Source organism: Ranitomeya imitator, chromosome 10 (genome assembly GCF_032444005.1).
Source record: "Ranitomeya imitator isolate aRanImi1 chromosome 10, aRanImi1.pri, whole genome shotgun sequence".
Lineage (NCBI taxonomy): Eukaryota > Metazoa > Chordata > Amphibia > Anura > Dendrobatidae > Ranitomeya > Ranitomeya imitator.
In genome coordinates this window covers 73,830,101-73,853,930 of record NC_091291.1, presented here as the reverse complement: position 1 = coordinate 73,853,930, position 23,830 = coordinate 73,830,101, and the positions used below count along the sequence as shown (strand labels likewise).

The following is a 23,830-nucleotide window of genomic DNA, read 5'->3' as shown; positions in this document are numbered from 1 at the left end:
TGTCATCAGCAGTGCTAAATGGGTGTGGTTGGGATGTGGATATGGGTGTGACTAGTTGTGAAATGGGTGAGGTCAGAGGCATGGCCTAAAATTTGCTGCAGCGCACTACGCGCGCCGCACACTTTATGCCTCTTTTCCTTCTTCAAAAGTTGGGAGGTAGGATACCGCATTTGCCAGATCACGGCAAGTGCCACAAATCCCATAGGGAATGAATGAGGCCAAACGCAGTGTTGCTGTAAGTGATCCGTTACGCGGCAGATGCAGAAAAACTGCCGGATCTGCTGCAAAAGGCGACTTTCACATCAGCGATTTTTGCCAAAGTCACTGCCGATAGTGTCATACTCACCAAAGGGGGAGGCAGCACTAAAAGTGCCTAGGGCAGCAGAAACTCTAAATACGGCCCTGCTCCCCCCATAGGGTATCATGCAGCTCACTCCCCCCATAGGGTATCATGCAGCTCACTACCCATAGGGCATCAGGCAACTCACTCCCCCCATAGGGCATCAGGCAGCTCACTCCCCCCATAGGGTATCAGGCAGCTCACTCCCCCATAGGGCATCATGCAGCTCACTTCGTCCATACGGTATCAGGCAGCTCACTCCCCCATAGGGTATCAGGCAGCTCACTTCCCCATAGGGCATCAGGCAGCTCACTCCCCCATAGGGTAACATGCAGCTCACTCCCCCATAGGGTAACATGTAGCTCACTCCCCCCGTAGGGCATCATGCAGCTCACCCTTGCCCCATATGACATCATGCAGCTCACCCCCCTTGCCCCATTGGGCATCATGCAGATCACCCCCTTGCTCCATAGGGAATTATGAAGCTCACCCCCTTGCCCCATAGGGCATCATGCAGCTCACCCCCATTGCCTTATAGGGCATCATGAAGCTCACACCCCCTTGCCCCATAGGGCATCATGAAGCTCACACCCCCTTGCCCCATAGGGCATCATGCAGCTCACCCCCTTGCCCCATAGGGTATCATGCAGCTCCCCCCTTGCCCCATAGGACATCATGAAGCTCACCCCCCTTGCCCCATAGGGCACCAATGCAGCTCACCCCCCTTGCCCCATAGGGCACCAATGCAGCTCACCCCCTTGCACCATAGGGCATCATGCAGATCACCCCCTTACCCCATAGGGCATCATGCAGCTCACCCCCTTGCCCCATAGGGCATCATGCAGCTCACCCCCCTTGCCCCATAGGGCATCATGCAGATCCCCCCCCTTGCCCCATAGGGCATCATGCAGATCACCCCCCTTGCCCCATAGGGCATCATGCAGCTCACCCCCCCTTGCCCCATAGGGCATCATGCAGATCACCCTCCCTTGCTCCATAGGGCATCATGCAGCTCACCCCCCATACATCCAGGACTCAATAATAAAAAAACACACAAAAAAAAGCACAATACTCACCTCTCCTCCCCGCTCCCACGCTGACTCCAGCAGCGGCTCTGCTCCGATGTCAGGAGCTGCGCTGCTGTCGGCCTCACACACAGCAGGTACGCGATGAAGTGAAGTCATCGTGCACCCGCTTTGTGTCTGCGGCGAGGGGAATCATGGGAGAGGGAGCATCATCTGACGCTCTCTCCCCATTAACGAGAATTGGGGGCGGCGTTGGCGCCGGGACCCGTAGCTTACGGCCCCATAGTGACCGTGTGTGCTGGAGGCCCCTGAGGGTACGGGGAGGCCCTGGCTCTGATAGCGGGTAGTGTTTATCCGCAATTTGCGGCAAACGCTGCCCGCTACTATAGTGAAATGAATTCACTCCTCTCCAAGCCCATGGGGGGTGGGGAAGCATGAATATTCATTTCACCTTAGCAGCGGGGTCAGGCTTAGGCTTCTTGTCACCGGCTGCTCCCCATAGCAGCTGCGTGGTGTGCGCTATTAGCGGCACCCCTCTTGCTGGGGGCCCCTGAAGCAGCGGGGGCCCTAGGCAGCTGCTGGCACTGTATGCCAGCAGGTGTCAGGGCCTGGGCCCACCGGAGAATCCTCCGGTTCTCCAGTGGGCCAGTGTGTGGGGCTCATGCAGTATATATATAAGGAGGCTGTGTGGGGCTCATGCAGTGTACATAGGGAGGCTGTGTGGGGCTCATGCAGTACATAGGGAGGCTGTGTGGTGCTCATGCAGTATATACTGTATAGGAAGGCTGTGTGGGGCTCATGCAGTATATAGGGAGGCTGTGTGGGGCTCATGCAGTATATAGGGAGACTGTGTGGGGCTCATGCAGTATATAGGGAGGCTGGGTGGGGCTCATGCAGTACATAGGGAGGCTGTGTGGGGCTCATGCAGTATATAGGGAGGCTGTGTGGGGCTCATGCAGTATATAGGGAGGCTGTGTGGGGCTCATGCAGTATATAGGGAGGTGTTATGACCTGGTGGTTAGGAGCACCGGCACGACCTGATAGTTAAACTCACACAGGACAAGCTCAGGGATGTGGGAGCTCTGCTGACCGCAGGCCCTAATCCTATCACAACAACTAGAAATAGCCGTGGAGCGTTCCTGACACTCCCTAGACGCCTCTTCACAGCCTAAGAGCTAGCTAGCCCTAGAGATAGAAAATAAAGCCTACCTTGCCTCAGAGAAATTCCCCAAAGGAAAAGGCAGCCCCCCACATATATTGACTGTGAGTAAAGATGAAAGTCACAAACGCAGAAATGAAACAGGTTTCAGCAAAGGGAGGCCAGACTTACTAAACAGACAGAGGATAGGAAAGGTATCTTTGCGGTCAGCACAAAAAACTACAAAAGATCACGCAGAGTGTGCAAAAAGACCTCCGCACCGACTAACGGTGCGGAGATGCCACTCTGCATCCCAGAGCTTCCAGCTAGCAAGACAAAATCATGATAACCAGCTGGACAAGGAAACAATGAACAAATAATAACTATCAGGAACTTAGCTTCTGCTGGAGAAGACAGGTCACCAGAAAGATCCAAGAGCGAACTGAACCAATGCAGGAACATTGACAGCTGGCATGGAGTAACGATCTGAGTGGAGTTAAATAGAGCAGCCAACCAAAGGATAAACCACGTCACCTGTGTAAGGAACCTCAGAAGCAGCAGCTTCACTCACAGCCACCAGAGGGAGTCCATGTACAGAACTCGCCGAAGTACCATTCACGACCACAGGAGGGAGTTCGACAACAGAATTCACAACAGTACCCCCCCCTTGAGGAGGGGTCACCGAACCCTCACCAGAGCCCCCAGGCCGATCAGGATGAGCCAAATGAAAGGCACGAACGAAATCGGCAGCATGAACATCAGAGGCAAAAACCCAGGAATTATCTTCCTGACCATAACCCTTCCACTTGACCAGGTACAGGAGTTTCCGTCTCGAAACACGAGAATCCAAAATCTTCTCCACCACATACTCCAACTCCCCCTCGACCAACACCGGGGCAGGAGGATCAACGGAGGGAACCATAGGCGCCACGTATCTCCGCAACAACGACCTATGGAACACATTATGGATGGCAAAAGAAACTGGAAGGTCCAAACGAAATGACAAAAAGGGAACATCACCATGTACACCCTGACAACCCCAGCCGGACACAGACATAGATTTCCAATCCAACACTGGATTATGGACCTGTAGCCATGGCAACCCCAAAACGACCACATCATGCAGATTATGCAACACCAAAAAGCGAATATCCTCCTGATGTGTAGGAGCCATGCACATGGTCAATTGAGTCCAGTACTGAGGCTTATTCTTGGCCAAAGGCGTAGCATCAATTCCTCTCAATGGAATAGGATACTGCAAGGGCTCCAAGAAAAAACCACAGCGCCTGGCAAACTCCAAGTCCATCAAATTCAGGGCAGCGCCTGAATCCACAAATGCCATAACAGAATAGGACGACAGAGAGCAAATCAGAGTAACGGACAAAAGAAATTTAGACTGTACCATACCAATGGTGGCAGACCTAGCGAACCGCTTAGTGCGCTTAGGACAATCGGAGATAGCATGAGTGGATTCACCACAGTAAAAACACAGCCCATTCCGACGTCTGTGTTCTTGCCGTTCAGCTCTGGTCAAAGTCCTATCACACTGCATAGACTCAGGCCTATGCTCAGAGAATACCGTCAGATGGTGCACAGCTTTGCGCTCACGCAAGCGCCGATCGATCTGAATGGCCAAAGACATAGACTCATTCAGACTAGCAGGCGTGGGAAATCCCACCATGACATCCTTAAGGGCTTCAGAAAGACCCTTTCTGAAAATGGCCGCCAGGGCACACTCATTCCACTGAGTAAGCACAGACCACTTTCTAAACTTCTGACAGTACACCTCCGCTTCATCCTGACCCTGACACAAAGCCAGCAAGATTTTCTCTGCCTGATCCACTGAATTTGGTTCATCATAAAGCAATCCAAGCGCCAGAAAAAACGCATCAACATCACGCAATGCAGGATCTCCTGGCGCAAGGGAAAATGCCCAGTCTTGAGGGTCACCACGCAACAAAGAAATAATGATTTTTACTTGTTGAACGGGGTCACCAGAGGAGCGGGGTTTCAAAGCTAGAAACAGTTTACAATTATTTTTGAAATTCAGGAATTTAGATCTATCCCCAGAAAATAAATCAGGAATAGGAATTCTAGGCTCTAACATAGGATTCTGAACCACAAAATCTTGAATGTTTTGTACCCTTGCAGTGAGATGATCCACACAAGAGGACAGACCTTGAATGTCCACCTCATGGCCAACAACTCTTGAATGCCAACATCATAATTGCGATAAGCAGACGAGAATTTTCTAGAAAAGAAGGCACATGGTTTCATCACCGAGCCATCAGAACTTTTTGCGACAAAACAGCCCCTGCTCCAATCTCAGAAGCATCAACCTCGACCTGAAACGGGAGCGAAACATCTGGCTGGCACAACACAGGGGCAGAAGAAAAACGACGCTTCAACTCCTGAAAAACCTCTACAGCCGCAGAGGACCAATTGACCACATCAGCACCTTTCTTGGTCAAATCAGTCAACGGTTTAGTAATACTAGAAAAATTAGCGATGAAGCGACGGTAAAAATTAGCAAAGCCCAGGAACTTCTGCAGGCTCTTCACAGATGTCGGCTGAGTCCAATCATAAATGGCCTGAACTTTAACAGGGTCCATCTCGATAGTAGAAGGGGAAAAAATGAAACCCAAAAATGAAACCTTCTGAACTCCAAAGAGACACTTTGACCCCTTCACAAACAAGGAATTCGCACAAAGGACCTAGAACACCATTCTGACCTGCTTCACATGAGACTCCCAATCATCCGAAAAGACCAAAATGTCATCCAAATATACAATCATGAATCTATCCAGGTACTCTCGCAAGATGTCATGCATAAAGGACTGAAACACAGATGGAGCATTAGAAAGCCCGAATGGCATAACCAGGTACTCAAAATGGCCCTCGGGCGTATTAAATGCTGTTTTCCATTCATCGCCCTGTTTAATTCGCACAAGATTATACGCCCCTCGAAGATCTATCTTGGTGAACCAACTAGCCCCCTTAATCCGAGCAAACAAATCAGACAGCAGCTGCAAAGGATACTGAAATTTGACTGTGATCTTATTAAGAAGGCGGTAATCAATACAAGGTCTCAAAGAGCCATCCTTCTTGGCCACAAAAAAGAACCCTGCTCCCAATGGTGACGACGACGGGCGAATATGACCCTTCTCCAAGGATTCCTTTATATAACTCCGCATAGCGGCGTGCTCTGGCACAGATAAATTAAACAGACGGCCCTTAGGAAACTTACTACCAGGAATCAAATTAATAGCACAATCGCAATCCCTATGAGGAGGTAGGGCACCGGATTTGGGCTCTTCAAATACATCCCGGTAATCTGATAAAAACTCAGGGACTTCAGAAGGAATGGAAGGCAAAATTGACAACAGTATTCACAACAGTTATCTACACCTGTGTCCTGAACCACCCAAAGGTTTAGGGGAAAAGAAAGACAAAACACAGTGCAAAGAAAAAAAATGGTCTCAGAACTTCTCTTATCCCTCTATTGAGATGCATTAATACTTTGGGCCAGCTGTACTGTTATGACCTGGTGGTTAGGAGCACCGGCACGACCTGATAGTTAAACTCACACAGGACAAGCTCAGGGATGTGGGAGCTCTGCTGACCGCAGGCCCTAATCCTATCACAACAACTAGAAATAGCCGTGGAGCGTGTTGTGAATTCTGTGGCTGAGTTCACTTCTGTGGTCACAAGTGGTATTGCAGTCTCTGGGCTTCCTCCCTCAGGTGTTTTGGTGAGCTCGTTGGCTGCCTTGCTATTTAGCTCCACCTGAGTCTGTCTTCCTTGCTCCTTGTCAATGTTCCAGTGTTGGATCTGAGCTACTGCATCTTTCCTTGGGCCTGCTGCTCTGCTAGATAAGTGCTTCTAGTTTGTTTTCTGTTTTTTCTGTCCAGCTTGTTATTATCTTTTGCTGGAAGCTCTGAGAAGCAAAGGGGTGCACCGCCGTGCTGTTAGTTCGGCACGGTGGGTCTTTTTGCCCCTTTGCGTGGTTTTCGTTTTAGGGTTTTTTGTAGACTGCATAGTTCTCTTTGCTATCCTCGCTCTGTCTAGAATATCGGGCCTCACTTTGCTGAATCTATTTCATTCCTACGTTTGTCTTTTCATCTTGCTAACAGTCATTATATGTGGGGCCTGCCTATTCCTTTGGGGTATTTCTCTGAGGTAAGTCAGGCTTGTATTTCTATCTTCAGGCTAGTCAGCTCCTCAGGCAGTGCCGAGTTGCATAGGTAGTTGATAGGCGCAATCCACTGCTGCTTCCAGTTGTGTGAGGATAGATCAGGTACTGCAGTCTACAGAGATTCCACGTCTCAGAGCTCGTCCTATTGTTTTGGGTTATTGCCAGATCTCTGTATGTGCGCTGATTACTGCACGCTGTGTTGCCTGATTGCCAGCCATAACAGTACAAGGAGCCAACCAATGATTTCCAATAGAGGGAAAAAAGAAATCCTGACATCATTTTTTTTTCTTAGCTCTGTCTTCAGTCTTTTTTTTCCCCTAGACATTAGAGTGCTTCAGGACACAGCTGTGGACATGGATATTCAGGCTCTGTGCTCCTCAATGGATAATCTCGTTGTAAATGTACAAAAGATTCAAGATACTATTGATCAGAAATCGATGCTAGAACCAAGAATTCCGATTCCTGATTTGTTTTTTGGTGACAGAACTAAGTTCCTGAGCTTCAGAAATAATTGTAAGCTATTTTTGGCCTTGAAACCTCATTCTTCTGGTAATCCTATTCAACAGGTTTTGATTATTATTTCTTTTTTGCGCGGCGACCCACAGGACTGGGCGTTTTCTCTTGCACCAGGAGATTCTGCATTGAGTAATGTTGATGCATTTTTCCAGGCGCTGGGATTGCTTTACGATGAGCCTAATTCAGTGGATCAAGCTGAGAAAAATCTGCTGGCTTTATGCCAGGGTCAGGATGATGTAGAAGTATATTGTCAGAAATTTAGAAAATGGTCAGTACTCACTCTGTGGAATGAATCTGCACTAGCGGCTTTGTTCAGAAAGGGTCTCTCTGAAGCTCTTAAGGATGTAATGGTGGGATTTCCTATGCCTGCTGGTTTGAATGAGTCTATGTCCTTGGCCATTCAGATCGGTCGTCGCTTGCGCGAGCGTAAATCTGTGCACCATCTGGCGGTATTGTCTGAGAGTAAGCCTGAGCCTATGCAGTGCGACAGGACTATGACTAAAGTAGAACGGCACGAACACAGACGTCTGAACAGACTGTGTTTCTATTGTGGTGATTCTACTCATGCTATTTCTAATTGTCCTAAACGCACTAGGCGGTTCGATAGCTCTGCCGTTATTGGTACTGTACAGTCCAAATTCCTTTTGTCCATTACCTTAATGTGCTCTTTGTCATCATATTCTGTCATGGCGTTTGTGGATTCAGGCGCTGCCCTGAATCTGATGGATTTGGATTATGCTAAACGTTGTGGATTTTTCTTGGAGCCTTTGCGGTGTCCTATTCCGTTGAGAGGAATTGATGCTACACCTCTGGCCAAGAATAAGCCTCAGTACTGGGCCCAGCTGACCATGTGCATGGCTCCTGCACATCAGGAAGTTATTCGCTTTTTGGTACTGCATAATTTGCATGATGTGGTCGTGTTGGGGTTGCCATGGCTACAAACCCATAATCCAGTATTGGATTGGAACTCTATGTCGGTAACCAGCTGGGGTTGTCAGGGAGTACATGGTGATGTTCCATTTTTGTCTATTTCGTCATCCATTCCTTCTGACATCCCAGAGTTCTTGTCGGACTTTCAGGATGTATTTGAAGAGTCCAAGTCTGATGCCCTTCCTCCGCATAGGAATTGTGATTGTGCTATCGATTTGATTCCTGGTAGTAAATTCCCTAAGGGTCGTTTATTTAATTTGTCCGTACCTGAACACACCGCTATGCGCAGTTATGTGAAGGAGTCCCTGGAGAAGGGACATATTCGCCCATCGTCGTCACCATTGGGAGCAGGGTTCTTTTTTGTAGCCAAGAAGGATGGTTCGCTAAGACCGTGTATTGATTACCGCCTTCTTAATAAGATCACTGTTAAGTTTCAGTATCCCTTGCCATTGATTTCTGACTTGTTTGCTCGGATTAAGGGGGCTAGTTGGTTTACTAAGATTGATCTTCGTGGTGCGTATAATCTGGTGAGAATCAGGCAGGGAGATGAATGGAAAACGGCATTTAATACGCCCGAGGGTCATTTTGAGTATCTGGTGATGCCGTTCGGACTTGCCAATGCTCCATCTGTTTTTCAGTCTTTTATGCATGACATTTTCCGTGAGTATCTGGATAAATTCTTGATTGTTTACTTGGATGACATTTTGATCTTCTCAGATGATTGGGAGTCTCATGTGAAGCAAGTCAGAATGGTTTTCCAGGTACTGCGTGCTAATTCCTTGTTCGTGAAGGGATCAAAGTGTCTCTTCGGTGTGCAGAAAGTTTCATTTTTGGGGTTCATCTTTTCCCCTTCTACTATCGAGATGGATCCGGTTAAGGTTCAGGCCATCCAGGATTGGACTCAGCCGACATCTCTAAAAAGTTTGCAGAAATTCCTGGGCTTTGCTAATTTTTATCGTCGCTTCATCTGTAATTTTTCTAGCATTGCCAGACCATTGACCGATTTGACCAAGAAGGGTGCTGATTTGGTTAATTGGTCTTCTGCTGCCGTGGAAGCTTTTCAGGAGTTGAAGCGTCGTTTTTGCTGTGCCCCTGTGTTGTGTCAACCTGATGTTTCTCTTCCGTTCCAGGTCGAGGTTGATGCTTCTGAGATTGGTGCAGGGGCGGTTTTGTCACAGAGAGGTTCTGGTTGCTCAGTGTTCAAACCATGTGCTTTCTTTTCCAGGAAATTTTCTGCTGCTGAGCGTAATTATGATGTGGGCAACCGAGAGTTGCTGGCCATGAAGTGGGCATTCGAGGAGTGGCGTCATTGGCTTGAGGGTGCTAAGCATCGCGTGGTGGTTTTGACTGATCATAAGAACCTTACTTATCTTGAGTCTGCCAAGCGCTTGAATCCTAGACAGGCCCGTTGGTCGTTATTTTTTGCTCGTTTTGATTTTGTGATTTCATACCTTCCGGGCTCTAAAAATGTGAAGGCGGATGCTCTGTCTAGGAGTTTTGTGCCCGACTCTCCGGGGTTATCTGAGCCGGCGAGTATCCTCAAGGAAGGAGTCATTGTGTCTGCCATCTCCCCTGATTTGCGGAGAGTGTTGCAGAAATTTCAGGCTAATAAACCTGATCGTTGTCCGGCCGAGAAACTGTTCGTCCCTGATAGGTGGACTAGTAAAGTTATCTCTGAACTTCATTGTTCGGTGCTGGCCGGTCATCCAGGAATCTTTGGTACCAGGGAGTTGGTTGCTAGATCCTTCTGGTGGCCATCTCTGTCACGGGATGTGCGTGCTTTTGTGCAGTCCTGTGGAATTTGTGCTAGGGCTAAGCCCTGCTGTTCACGTGCCAGTGGGTTGCTTTTGCCCTTGCCGGTCCCGAAGAGGCCTTGGACACATATTTCGATGGATTTCATTTCTGACCTTCCCGTTTCTCAAAAGATGTCTGTCATTTGGGTGGTCTGTGATCGCTTTTCTAAAATGGTCCATCTGGTGCCCTTGGTTAAATTGCCTTCCTCCTCTGATTTGGTGCCTTTGTTCTTCCAGCATGTGGTTCGTTTACATGGCATTCCTGAGAATATTGTTTCTGACAGAGGTTCCCAGTTTGTCTCGAGGTTCTGGCGAGCCTTTTGTGGTAGGATGGGCATTGACCTATCTTTCTCCTCGGCCTTCCATCCTCAGACTAATGGCCAGACCGAACGAACCAATCAGACCTTGGAAACATATCTGAGATGTTTTGTTTCCGCTGACCAGGATGATTGGGTGTCATTTTTGCCGTTGGCTGAGTTCGCCCTTAATAATCGGGCCAGCTCGGCTACCTTGGTCTCTCCATTTTTCTGCAATTCTGGGTTCCATCCTCGTTTCTCTTCAGGACAGGTTGAGTCTTCGGACTGTCCTGGTGTGGATTATGTGGTGGACAGGTTGCAGCGGATCTGGACTCAGGTAGTGGACAATTTGACCTTGTCCCAGGAGAAGGCTCAGCTTTTCGCTAATCGCAGACGCCGTGTGGGACCCCGACTTCGTGTTGGGGATCTGGTTTGGTTATCTTCTCGTCATATACCTATGAAGGTTTCCTCTCCTAAATTTAAACCTCGTTTTATTGGTCCGTATAGGATTTCTGAGATTCTCAATCCGGTGTCTTTTCGTCTGACCCTCCCAGACTCCTTTTCCATACATAATGTATTCCATAGGTCGTTGTTGAGGAGATACGTGGCACCTATGGTTCCATCTGTGGAGCCTCCTGCCCCTGTTTTGGTGGAGGGGGAATTGGAGTATATTGTGGAGAAGATTTTGGATTCTCGTGTCTCTAGACGGAAACTCCAGTATCTGGTCAAATGGAAGGGTTATGCTCAGGAAGATAATTCCTGGGTTTTTGCCTCTGATGTCCATGCCCCAGATCTTGTTCGTGCCTTTCATGTGGCTCATCCTGGTCGGCCTGGGGGTTCTGGTGAGGGTTCGGTGACCCCTCCTCAAGGGGGGGGGTACTGTTGTGAATTCTGTGGCTGAGTTCACTTCTGTGGTCACAAGTGGTATTGCAGTCTCTGGGCTTCCTCCCTCAGGTGTTTTGGTGAGCTCGTTGGCTGCCTTGCTATTTAGCTCCACCTGAGTCTGTCTTCCTTGCTCCTTGTCAATGTTCCAGTGTTGGATCTGAGCTACTGCATCTTTCCTTGGGCCTGCTGCTCTGCTAGATAAGTGCTTCTAGTTTGTTTTCTGTTTTTTCTGTCCAGCTTGTTATTATCTTTTGCTGGAAGCTCTGAGAAGCAAAGGGGTGCACCGCCGTGCTGTTAGTTCGGCACGGTGGGTCTTTTTGCCCCTTTGCGTGGTTTTCGTTTTAGGGTTTTTTGTAGACTGCATAGTTCTCTTTGCTATCCTCGCTCTGTCTAGAATATCGGGCCTCACTTTGCTGAATCTATTTCATTCCTACGTTTGTCTTTTCATCTTGCTAACAGTCATTATATGTGGGGCCTGCCTATTCCTTTGGGGTATTTCTCTGAGGTAAGTCAGGCTTGTATTTCTATCTTCAGGCTAGTCAGCTCCTCAGGCAGTGCCGAGTTGCATAGGTAGTTGATAGGCGCAATCCACTGCTGCTTCCAGTTGTGTGAGGATAGATCAGGTACTGCAGTCTACAGAGATTCCACGTCTCAGAGCTCGTCCTATTGTTTTGGGTTATTGCCAGATCTCTGTATGTGCGCTGATTACTGCACGCTGTGTTGCCTGATTGCCAGCCATAACAGGAGCGTTCCTGACACTCCCTAGACGCCTCTTCACAGCCTAAGAGCTAGCTAGCCCTAGAGATAGAAAATAAAGCCTACCTTGCCTCAGAGAAATTCCCCAAAGGAAAAGGCAGCCCCCCACATATATTGACTGTGAGTAAAGATGAAAGTCACAAACGCAGAAATGAAACAGGTTTCAGCAAAGGGAGGCCAGACTTACTAAACAGACAGAGGATAGGAAAGGTATCTTTGCGGTCAGCACAAAAAACTACAAAAGATCACGCAGAGTGTGCAAAAAGACCTCCGCACCGACTAACGGTGCGGAGATGCCACTCTGCATCCCAGAGCTTCCAGCTAGCAAGACAAAATCATGATAACCAGCTGGACAAGGAAACAATGAACAAATAATAACTATCAGGAACTTAGCTTCTGCTGGAGAAGACAGGTCACCAGAAAGATCCAAGAGCGAACTGAACCAATGCAGGAACATTGACAGCTGGCATGGAGTAACGATCTGAGTGGAGTTAAATAGAGCAGCCAACCAAAGGATAAACCACGTCACCTGTGTAAGGAACCTCAGAAGCAGCAGCTTCACTCACAGCCACCAGAGGGAGTCCATGTACAGAACTCGCCGAAGTACCATTCACGACCACAGGAGGGAGTTCGACAACAGAATTCACAACAGTACCCCCCCCTTGAGGAGGGGTCACCGAACCCTCACCAGAGCCCCCAGGCCGATCAGGATGAGCCAAATGAAAGGCATGAACGAAATCGGCAGCATGAACATCAGAGGCAAAAACCCAGGAATTATCTTCCTGACCATAACCCTTCCACTTGACCAGGTACAGGAGTTTCCGTCTCGAAACGCGAGAATCCAAAATCTTCTCCACCACATACTCCAACTCCCCCTCAACCAACACCGGGGCAGGAGGATCAACGGAGGGAACCATAGGCGCCACGTATCTCCGCAACAACGACCTATGGAACACATTATGGATGGCAAAAGAAACTGGAAGGTCCAAACGAAATGACAAAAAGGGAACATCACCATGTACACCCTGACAACCCCAGCCGGACACAGACATAGATTTCCAATCCAACACTGGATTATGGACCTGTAGCCATGGCAACCCCAAAACGACCACATCATGCAGATTATGCAACACCAAAAAGCGAATATCCTCCTGATGTGTAGGAGCCATGCACATGGTCAATTGAGTCCAGTACTGAGGCTTATTCTTGGCCAAAGGCGTAGCATCAATTCCTCTCAATGGAATAGGATACTGCAAGGGCTCCAAGAAAAAACCACAGCGCCTGGCAAACTCCAAGTCCATCAAATTCAGGGCAGCGCCTGAATCCACAAATGCCATAACAGAATAGGACGACAGAGAGCAAATCAGAGTAACGGACAAAAGAAATTTAGACTGTACCATACCAATGGTGGCAGACCTAGCGAACCGCTTAGTGCGCTTAGGACAATCGGAGATAGCATGAGTGGATTCACCACAGTAAAAACACAGCCCATTCCGACGTCTGTGTTCTTGCCGTTCAGCTCTGGTCAAAGTCCTATCACACTGCATAGACTCAGGCCTATGCTCAGAGAATACCGTCAGATGGTGCACAGCTTTGCGCTCACGCAAGCGCCGATCGATCTGAATGGCCAAAGACATAGACTCATTCAGACTAGCAGGCGTGGGAAATCCCACCATGACATCCTTAAGGGCTTCAGAAAGACCCTTTCTGAAAATGGCCGCCAGGGCACACTCATTCCACTGAGTAAGCACAGACCACTTTCTAAACTTCTGACAGTACACCTCCGCTTCATCCTGACCCTGACACAAAGCCAGCAAGATTTTCTCTGCCTGATCCACTGAATTTGGTTCATCATAAAGCAATCCAAGCGCCAGAAAAAACGCATCAACATCACGCAATGCAGGATCTCCTGGCGCAAGGGAAAATGCCCAGTCTTGAGGGTCACCACGCAACAAAGAAATAATGATTTTTACTTGTTGAACGGGGTCACCAGAGGAGCGGGGTTTCAAAGCTAGAAACAGTTTACAATTATTTTTGAAATTCAGGAATTTAGATCTATCCCCAGAAAATAAATCAGGAATAGGAATTCTAGGCTCTAACATAGGATTCTGAACCACAAAATCTTGAATGTTTTGTACCCTTGCAGTGAGATGATCCACACAAGAGGACAGACCTTGAATGTCCACCTCATGGCCAACAACTCTCGAATGCCAACATCATAATTGCGATAAGCAGACGAGAATTTTCTAGAAAAGAAGGCACATGGTTTCATCACCGAGCCATCAGAACTTTTTGCGACAAAACAGCCCCTGCTCCAATCTCAGAAGCATCAACCTCGACCTGAAACGGGAGCGAAACATCTGGCTGGCACAACACAGGGGCAGAAGAAAAACGACGCTTCAACTCCTGAAAAGCCTCTACAGCCGCAGAGGACCAATTGACCACATCAGCACCTTTCTTGGTCAAATCAGTCAACGGTTTAGTAATACTAGAAAAATTAGCGATGAAGCGACGGTAAAAATTAGCAAAGCCCAGGAACTTCTGCAGGCTCTTCACAGATGTCGGCTGAGTCCAATCATAAATGGCCTGAACTTTAACAGGGTCCATCTCGATAGTAGAAGGGGAAAAAATGAAACCCAAAAATGAAACCTTCTGAACTCCAAAGAGACACTTTGACCCCTTCACAAACAAGGAATTCGCACAAAGGACCTAGAACACCATTCTGACCTGCTTCACATGAGACTCCCAATCATCCGAAAAGACCAAAATGTCATCCAAATATACAATCATGAATCTATCCAGGTACTCTCGGAAGATGTCATGCATAAAGGACTGAAACACAGATGGAGCATTAGAAAGCCCGAATGGCATAACCAGGTACTCAAAATGGCCCTCGGGCGTATTAAATGCTGTTTTCCATTCATCGCCCTGTTTAATTCGCACAAGATTATACGCCCCTCGAAGATCTATCTTGGTGAACCAACTAGCCCCCTTAATCCGAGCAAACAAATCAGACAGCAGCTGCAAAGGATACTGAAATTTGACTGTGATCTTATTAAGAAGGCGGTAATCAATACAAGGTCTCAAAGAGCCATCCTTCTTGGCCACAAAAAAGAACCCTGCTCCCAATGGTGACGACGACGGGCGAATATGACCCTTCTCCAAGGATTCCTTTATATAACTCCGCATAGCGGCGTGCTCTGGCACAGATAAATTAAACAGACGGCCCTTAGGAAACTTACTACCAGGAATCAAATTAATAGCACAATCGCAATCCCTATGAGGAGGTAGGGCACCGGATTTGGGCTCTTCAAATACATCCCGGTAATCTGATAAAAACTCAGGGACTTCAGAAGGAATGGAAGGCGAAATTGACAACAGTATTCACAACAGTTATCTACACCTGTGTCCTGAACCACCCAAAGGTTTAGGGGAAAAGAAAGACAAAACACAGTGCAAAGAAAAAAAATGGTCTCAGAACTTCTCTTATCCCTCTATTGAGATGCATTAATACTTTGGGCCAGCTGTACTGTTATGACCTGGTGGTTAGGAGCACCGGCACGACCTGATAGTTAAACTCACACAGGACAAGCTCAGGGATGTGGGAGCTCTGCTGACCGCAGGCCCTAATCCTATCACAACAACTAGAAATAGCCGTGGAGCGTTCCTGACACTCCCTAGACGCCTCTTCACAGCCTAAGAGCTAGCTAGCCCTAGAGATAGAAAATAAAGCCTACCTTGCCTCAGAGAAATTCCCCAAACGAAAAGGCAGCCCCCCACATATATTGACTGTGAGTAAAGATGAAAGTCACAAACGCAGAAATGAAACAGGTTTCAGCAAAGGGAGGCCAGACTTACTAAACAGACAGAGGATAGGAAAGGTATCTTTGCGGTCAGCACAAAAAACTACAAAAGATCACGCAGAGTGTGCAAAAAGACCTCCGCACCGACTAACGGTGCGGAGATGCCACTCTGCATCCCAGAGCTTCCAGCTAGCAAGACAAAATCATGATAACCAGCTGGACAAGGAAACAATGAACAAATAATAACTATCAGGAACTTAGCTTCTGCTGGAGAAGACAGGTCACCAGAAAGATCCAAGAGCGAGCTGAACCAATGCAGGAACATTGACAGCTGGCATGGAGTAACGATCTGAGTGGAGTTAAATAGAGCAGCCAACCAAAGGATAAACCACGTCACCTGTGTAAGGAACCTCAGAAGCAGCAGCTTCACTCACAGCCACCAGAGGGAGTCCATGGACAGAACTCGCCGAAGTATTATTCACGACCACAGGAGGGAGTTCGACAACAGAATTCACAACAGGGAGGCTGTGTGGGGCTCATGCTGTACATGGGGAGGCTGTGTGGGGCTCATGCAGTATATAGGGAGGCTGTGTGAGGCTCATGCAGTATATATAGGGAGGCTGTGTGGGGCTCATGCAGTATATATAGGGAGGCTGTGTGGGGCTCATGCAGTATATAGGGAAGCTATGGGGGTATCATGCTGTACATGGGGAGGCTGTGTGGGGCTCATGCAGTATATATAGGAGGGCTGTGTGGGGCTCATGCAGTATATAGGGAGGCTGTGTGGGGCTCATGCAGTATATATAGGGAGGCTGTGTGGGGCTCATGCAGTATATAGGGAAGCTATGGGGGTATCATGCTGTATATAGGGAGGCTGTGTGGGATTCATGCTGTATATAGGGAGGCTGTGTGGGGCTCATGCAGTATATATAGGGAGGCTGTGTGGGGCTCATGCAGTATATAGGGAAGCTATGGGGGTATCATGCTGTACATGGGGAGGCTGTGTGGGGCTCATGCAGTATATATAGGAGGGATGTGTGGGGCTCATGCAGTATATAGGAAGGCTTTGTGGGGCTCATGCAGTATATAGGGAGGCTGTGTGGGGCTCATGCAGTATATATAGGGAGGCTGTGTGGGGCTCATGCAGTATATAGGGAAGCTATGGGGGTATCATGCTGTACATGGGGAGGCTGTGTGGGGCTCATGCAGTATATATAGGAGGGCTGTGTGGGGCTCATGCAGTATATAGGGAGGCTGTGTGGGGCTCATGCAGTATATATAGGGAGGCTGTGTGGGGCTCATGCAGTATATAGGGAAGCTATGGGGGTATCATGCTGTATATAGGGAGGCTGTGTGGGATTCATGCTGTATATAGGGAGGCTGTGTGGGGCTCATGCAGTATATATAGGGAGGCTGTGTGGGGCTCATGCAGTATATAGGGAAGCTATGGGGGTATCATGCAGTATATGGGGAGGCTGTGTGGGGCTCATGCTGGATATGTGCATATATGCCGCATATAAGGGGCTGTTTGGGGGGCTCATACCATATACATAAGTGGCTGTACTTGGGTTTAAATGTTATATAGGGGGTGTCAGTATACTTAATTATGCTCAATATTAATCAATAAAATGATCAATAATATAATAATTATAATATATCAATGTTAATATACAGCAGAATTAATTTTGGCCTATTGGTTCGGCCCTCCACAACAGTCACGGTCTCTCATGTGGCCCCTTGGGAAAACTAATTGCCCACCCCAGGTATACTGTGTGGTGATCTGTGTGTGGGGGCCATGGGGACAGCATATTATTTTTGGGGAGCTGTTGATCATAATACAAAAGCTGAATAACAGGAGCAGTAGGTTGTATTATTTTTTTATAGACTATAAAAATCAGTAAATTATATCATTTTGACCTGCTCAATAATAAACAATAAAAATAATATGTTATTGTTTAATATTGAACAGAATTAATTTCAATGTATTGGTTCGGTCCTCCGCAACAGTCCCAATCTCTCATGTGGCTTATTGGGAAAATTAGTTGCCGACCCCTGCACTAAACTAATAAGGAGGTAACCTATTTTGATACTTTATTACGTAGGCCAGGGATGGACACTGAATGCCAAAAAAGCCTGTGCAGAAAGTGACTAACCCTGCTCCATCATGCCCCTCTAATAATCCTTTTACTGACAGAAATTTTAATATTGTACTTTTCAAGTAGCAAAAATAATTTGTTTTTAACTTCCTATGGTCACATGAGGTTTTAATGTCTATGAGGTGCCATTTTGTCACCACATATCGTATGTAAGAGTTACATTTACATAAACTTTTAGAATGAGTTAAATGCTTGAAAAACAATTGCACCAATTTTTAAATTTATGCCAACTACCAGTCACTATAAGTGTGTTCACTTTATTTGTAAGATATATACTGTGTATATGTATAACCTGTCAGTGCTGCACTGCCCATGATATAACTAACTTCTTAGAGCCTAGTGACCCGCATGTCGGACATCGGGTCACCATGGTAATGATCGGGCCCCCACTATGACGTCGCGGGGGCGCCGATCCAAGGAAGGAGGGGCTTTCTTCCCTCTGCCTGCTATCCACAATGGTCCCTGATCGGCTGCACTTGCTGGATGTTTGCCCCTGACCTACACTAGATGGGCTTCACGTCTCAGGTGAGAACAGGTCTACCTACACTCTTCATTCACTCAAAGGGCCTTGAGCACAAGGAGCAATTGAAATATAAAGTATGTAAATAAAGTTGCAAAACTTTATACAGTAAGTACACTTTAACCCCTTAGGGTACTTTCACACTAGCGTTTTTTGTAAATCCGTCACAATGCGTCGTTTTGCAGAAAAAACGCATCCTGCAAAAGTGCTTAAAGGATGCGTTTTTTCCCCATAGACTTCTATTGGCGACGCATTTGCGACGGATTTGCACACTTCGCATCTGTCTTGCGACGAATGCGTCGTGCTTTGGCGGACCGTCAGGAAAAAAAAACCCTACATGTAACGTTTTTTTCTCCCGACGGACCGCTTTTTCCGACCGCACATGCGCGTCCGGAACTCCGCCCCCACCTCCCCGCACCTTACAATGGGGCAGCGGATGCGCCGGAAAAATGCATCCGCTGCACCCATTGTGCAAAGTGTTAAACGCTAGCATCGGAATCTCTCCCCGACGCATTGCGACGGGGAGATTCCGACGCTAGTGTGAAAGAAGCCTTCGTGACAGAGCCAATTTGGTACTTAATGACCGGGCCAATTTTTGCAATTCTGACCACTGTCCCTTTATGAGGTTATAACTCTGGAACACTTCAACGGATCCCGCTGATTCTGAGATTGTTTTTTCGTGACATATTGTACTTCATGTTAGTGGTAACATTTCTTCGATATTACTTGCGATTATTTATGAAAAAAACGGAAATATGGCGAAAATTTTTAAAATTTTGCAATTTTCAAACTTTGTATTTTTATGCTCTTAAATCAGAGAGATACGTCACGAAAAATAGTTAAAAGATAACATTTCCCACATGTCTACTTTACATCAGCACAATTTTGGAAACAAAATTTTTTTTTGTTAGGGAGTTATAAGGGTTAAAAGTTGACCAGCAATTTCTCATTTTTACAACACCATTTTTTTTTAGGGACCACATCACATTTGAAGTCATTTTGAGGGGTCTATATGACAGAAAATAATGAAGTGTGACACCATTCTAAAAACTACACCCCTCAAGGTTCTCAAAACCACATTCAAGAAGTTTATTAACCCTTTACGTGCTTCACAGGAACTGAAACAATGTGGAAGGAAAAAATGAACATTTAACTTTTTTTTGCAAACATCTTAATTCAGAACCATTTTTTTTATTTTCACAAGTGTAAAAACAGAAATGTAACCATAAATTTTGTTATGCAATTTCTCCTGAATACGCCAATACCCCATATGTGGGGGTAAACCACTTTTTGGGCGCACCGCAGAACTTGGAAGTGAAGGAGCGCCGTTTGACTTTTTCAATGCAGAATTGGCTGGAATTGAGATCGGACGCCATGTCACGTTTAGAGAGCCCCTGATGTGCCTAAACAGTGGAAACCCCCCACAAGTGACACCATTTTGGAAACTAGACCCCTTAAGGAACTTATCTAGATGTGTGGTGAGCACTTTGAACCCCCAAGTGCTTCACAGAAGTTTTTATTTTCACAAGGGTAACAAGAGAAATTGGACCCCAAAAGTTGTTGTCCAATTTGTCCTGAGTATGCTGGTACCCCATATGTGGGGGTAAACCACTGTTTGGGCGCACGGCAGAGCTCGGAAGGAAGGAGCGCCGTTTTGGAATGCAGACTTTGATAGAATGGTCTGCGGGCATTATGTTGCGTTTGCAGAGCCCTGATGTACCTAACCAGTAGAAACCCTCCACAAGTGACCCCATTTTGGAAACTAGACCCCCCAAGGAACTTATCTAGATGTGTGGTGAGAACTTTGAATGCCCAAGTGCTTCACAGAAGTTTAGAATGCAGAGTCGTGAAAATAAAAAAAAATTTTCCACAAAAAAGATATTGTAGCCCCCAAGTTTTTATTTTCACAAGGGTAACAGGAGAAATTGGACTGCAATAGTTGTTGTCCAATTTATCCCGAGTACACTGATGCGCCATATGTGGGGGTAAACCACTGTTTGGGCGCACGGCAGAGCTCGGAAGGGAAGGAGCGCCGTTTTGGAATGCAGACTTTGATAGAATGGTCTGTGGGCATTATGTTGAGATTGCAGAGCCCCTGATGTACCTAAACAGTAGTAACCCCCCACAAGTGACCCCGTTTTGGAAACTAGACCCCCCAAGGAACTTATATAGATGTGTGGTGAGAACTTTGAATGCCCAAGTGCTTCACAGAAGTTTATAATGCAGAGTCATAAAAAAAATATATATATATTTTTAAACAAGAAAGATTTTGTAGCCCCAAAGTTTTTATTTTCACAAGGGTAACAAGAGAAATTGGACCCCAGAAGGTGTTGTCCAATTTATCCCGAGTACGCTGATGCCCCATATGTGGGGGTAACCCACTGTTTGGGTGCACAGCAGAGCTCAGAAGGGAGGGAGCACCATTTGACTTTTTGAGCGCAAAATTGGTTGTCGTGTTTGGAGACCCCCTGATGTACCTAAACAGTGGAAACCCCCCAATTCTAGCTCCAACCCTAACCCCAACACACCCCTAACCCTAATCCCATCCTGATCCATAATCCTAATCATTAACCCTAACCATAATCACAACCCTTACCCCAAAACAACCCTAATGTCAACCCTAACCATAATCAAAACCCTAAATCCAACACACCCCTAATCCTAATCTCAACCCTAACCTCAAACCTAACCCTAATCCCAATACACCCCTAATCACAACCCTAACCTTAACCCTAATCCCAAACCTAACCCTAATCCCAAGCGTAACCCTAATGCCAACCCTAACCCTAATACCAACCCTAAGCCAAACCCTAATCCCAACTCTAACCCTAACTTTAGCCCCAACCCTAGCCCTAACTTTAGCCCCAACCCTAACCCTAGCCCTAAGGCTACTTTCACACTTGCATCGTTTGGCATCCGTCGCAATCCGTCGTTTTGGACAAGAAACGGATCCTGCAAATGTGCCCGCAGGATGCGTTTTTTGCCCATAGACTTGTATTGCCGACGGATCGTGACGGATGGCCAACACGTCGCGTCCGTCATGCACTGGATCAGTTGTGTTTTGGCGGACCGTCGGCACAAAAAAAGTTCAATGAAACGTTTTTTTTGTACGTCGCATCCGCCATTTCTGACCGCGCATGCGTGGCCGTAACTCCGCCCCCTCCTCCCCAGGACATAGATTGGGCAGCGGATGAGTTGAAAAACTACAGCCGCTGCCCACGTTGTGCACAATTTTCACGTGCGTCGGTATGTCAGGCCGACGCATTGCGACGGCCCCGTACCGACATAAGTGTGAAAGAAGCCTAACCCTAAATTTAGCCCCAACCCTAACCCTAAATTTAGCCCCAACCCTAACCCTAAATTTAGCCCCAACCCTAACCCTAAATTTAGCCCCAACCCTAGCCCTAACCCTAACCCTAGCCCTAACCCTAGCCCTAACCCTAGCCCTAATTTTAGCCCCAACTGCTGTTCTCCTGCCGATCAGCAGATGGAGACAGATGGCGGGCGCACTGCGCATGCGCCCGCCATTTTATTTTGCCGGCGGCCAGGAGGAGCAGTAGGAGGACCCAGGGACACAGGTGAGTATGGCAGGGTCCCCGAATCCCCCTATTTCTCTGTCCTCTGATGTGCGATCACATCAGAGGACAGAGAATTACACTTTACTTTTTTTTTTTTTTTTCGATCGCCGGTAAACAGTTAATTACCGGCGATCGCAAAACAGGGGTCGGTAAAACCGACCCCGATCATGCTCTTTGGGTTCTCGGCTACCCCCGGCAGCCGAGACCCCAAAGATTCTCGCGGGGCCGGCCGGCGGGCGCAATGCGCATGCGCCCGCCATTTTCAAGATGGCGGCGCCCACCGGGAGCCACGAGGAGCATCGGGGGAGATAGGTAAGTATTGGGGGGCTACCTGGGACCCCTTTTCTCTGTCCTCCGATGTGCGATCACATCGGAGGACAGAGAAATTTAAAAAAGATCGCGTTTTTTTTTTGCGATCGCCGGTAAACGGTTAATTACCGGTGATCGCAAATGCGGGGTCGGTAAAAAAAACCCCGAATCATGTTCTCTGGGGTCTCGGCTACCCCCGGCAGCCGAGACCCCAGAGAAAATCCGACTCTGGGGGGCGCTATTTACTTTTTCCACAGCGCCGTTAATTAACGGCGCTGTGCTTTAAGTACCCTTAGCGGCCGCCGTTAAAAGGCGTATCGGCGGTCGCTAAGGGGTTAATAGCAAAAACCAGAAACATTATTTTAATTGAGTAAGGACGGTTTTATTTGCTCATATGGCCACATCTTCAATTCCATATAATGACTGCAACACAGCACTGAAAAACTCTATTGTGTTTTAAGCCTCTGTTCATGGCGGATCTGGATACAAAAACTGTATAAATGTTACAAAGCTGGCACATTGCAGTGGTGTGAAACTAGTCTTAATCATTAGTGATGAGCAAGTGTACTCAGTACTCGGGTGTTCTCCTTGGGCGTGCTCGGAGATTATGTTTGAGTCCCCGTAGCTGCATGATTTGTGGCTGTTAGACAACCTGAACACACGTGGGGTTTCCCTAACAAACAGGCAACCCCCACATGTATTCAGGTTGTCTAACAGTCGCAAATCATGTAGCTGCGGGGACTCAAACATAATATACGAGCATGCCCAAGATACTCGGAGAACACCCGAGCATGCTCGGAAAACCCAAGTCCATCACTATTGATCACGACTGCAGCTAATCACCTTATTTAGAATAACACCGTCTGGTGTAATGACAGAACTAAACACAGATACACAATGTATCTGATATTATATGATTTGTCTATTTCCAGATATCAAGAGAAAAGATAAAAGAAAAACGTGAACCTGCAAAACCATTGAGGATACAAGCCACAAACGTCAGTATTAGGCTAGGTAGAGCTCCCCTTTATTACATACAACTCACAGGTCAGTAACCGTGATCACAAGATACAAAGTTCAAGAATAAGATCATAAAATCAGTGGTTTTGTAACACAGACACCAGTGACTATGGAAACTGAAGACCATCAATGACGGCGATGATGGACAACGTACAGAATAACTATTGTACATACAAAACACAACAATGAAAGGTCAAAAACCAAAAGGAAACACATTTCTCCTCCTATGTTACAAAGTGTTTTATGTTAACATCTAGCATTTCCTTAATTGAACGATTCATAAATGATCAATAAAGAACTTTACTTACAACTATTGTCCTGAAATATCTGTAATGTCAAATAACCTCTTTCTATACTCCGTAAATAATCCCAGGATTTCATGTTGGGTACATTTTAACACAAATATTAAAGAAAGTGAAAGGCCATTTTCCCATGGCAAGCAGTATTTTGGTCACTACGTTGTGTCTGCATTGATAAGCCAACATAGAATGGATCCAAATCTTTCCATGAGAGTTTTTCTCTCTTTAGATTCCACTGCCAGATCTAGCTCCAAGTACAGATGCAAGATTC

General features: G+C 47.0%; 1 protein-coding gene across 3 annotated transcripts in view; it reads right to left on the bottom strand.

Annotated features, from left to right (window-relative positions):
- NHERF4 (NHERF family PDZ scaffold protein 4) overlaps window positions 1-23,830 on the bottom strand; it is a 110,818-nt gene that overhangs the window by 85,406 nt on the left and 1,582 nt on the right. The gene's annotated exons all lie outside the window — the stretch shown is intronic.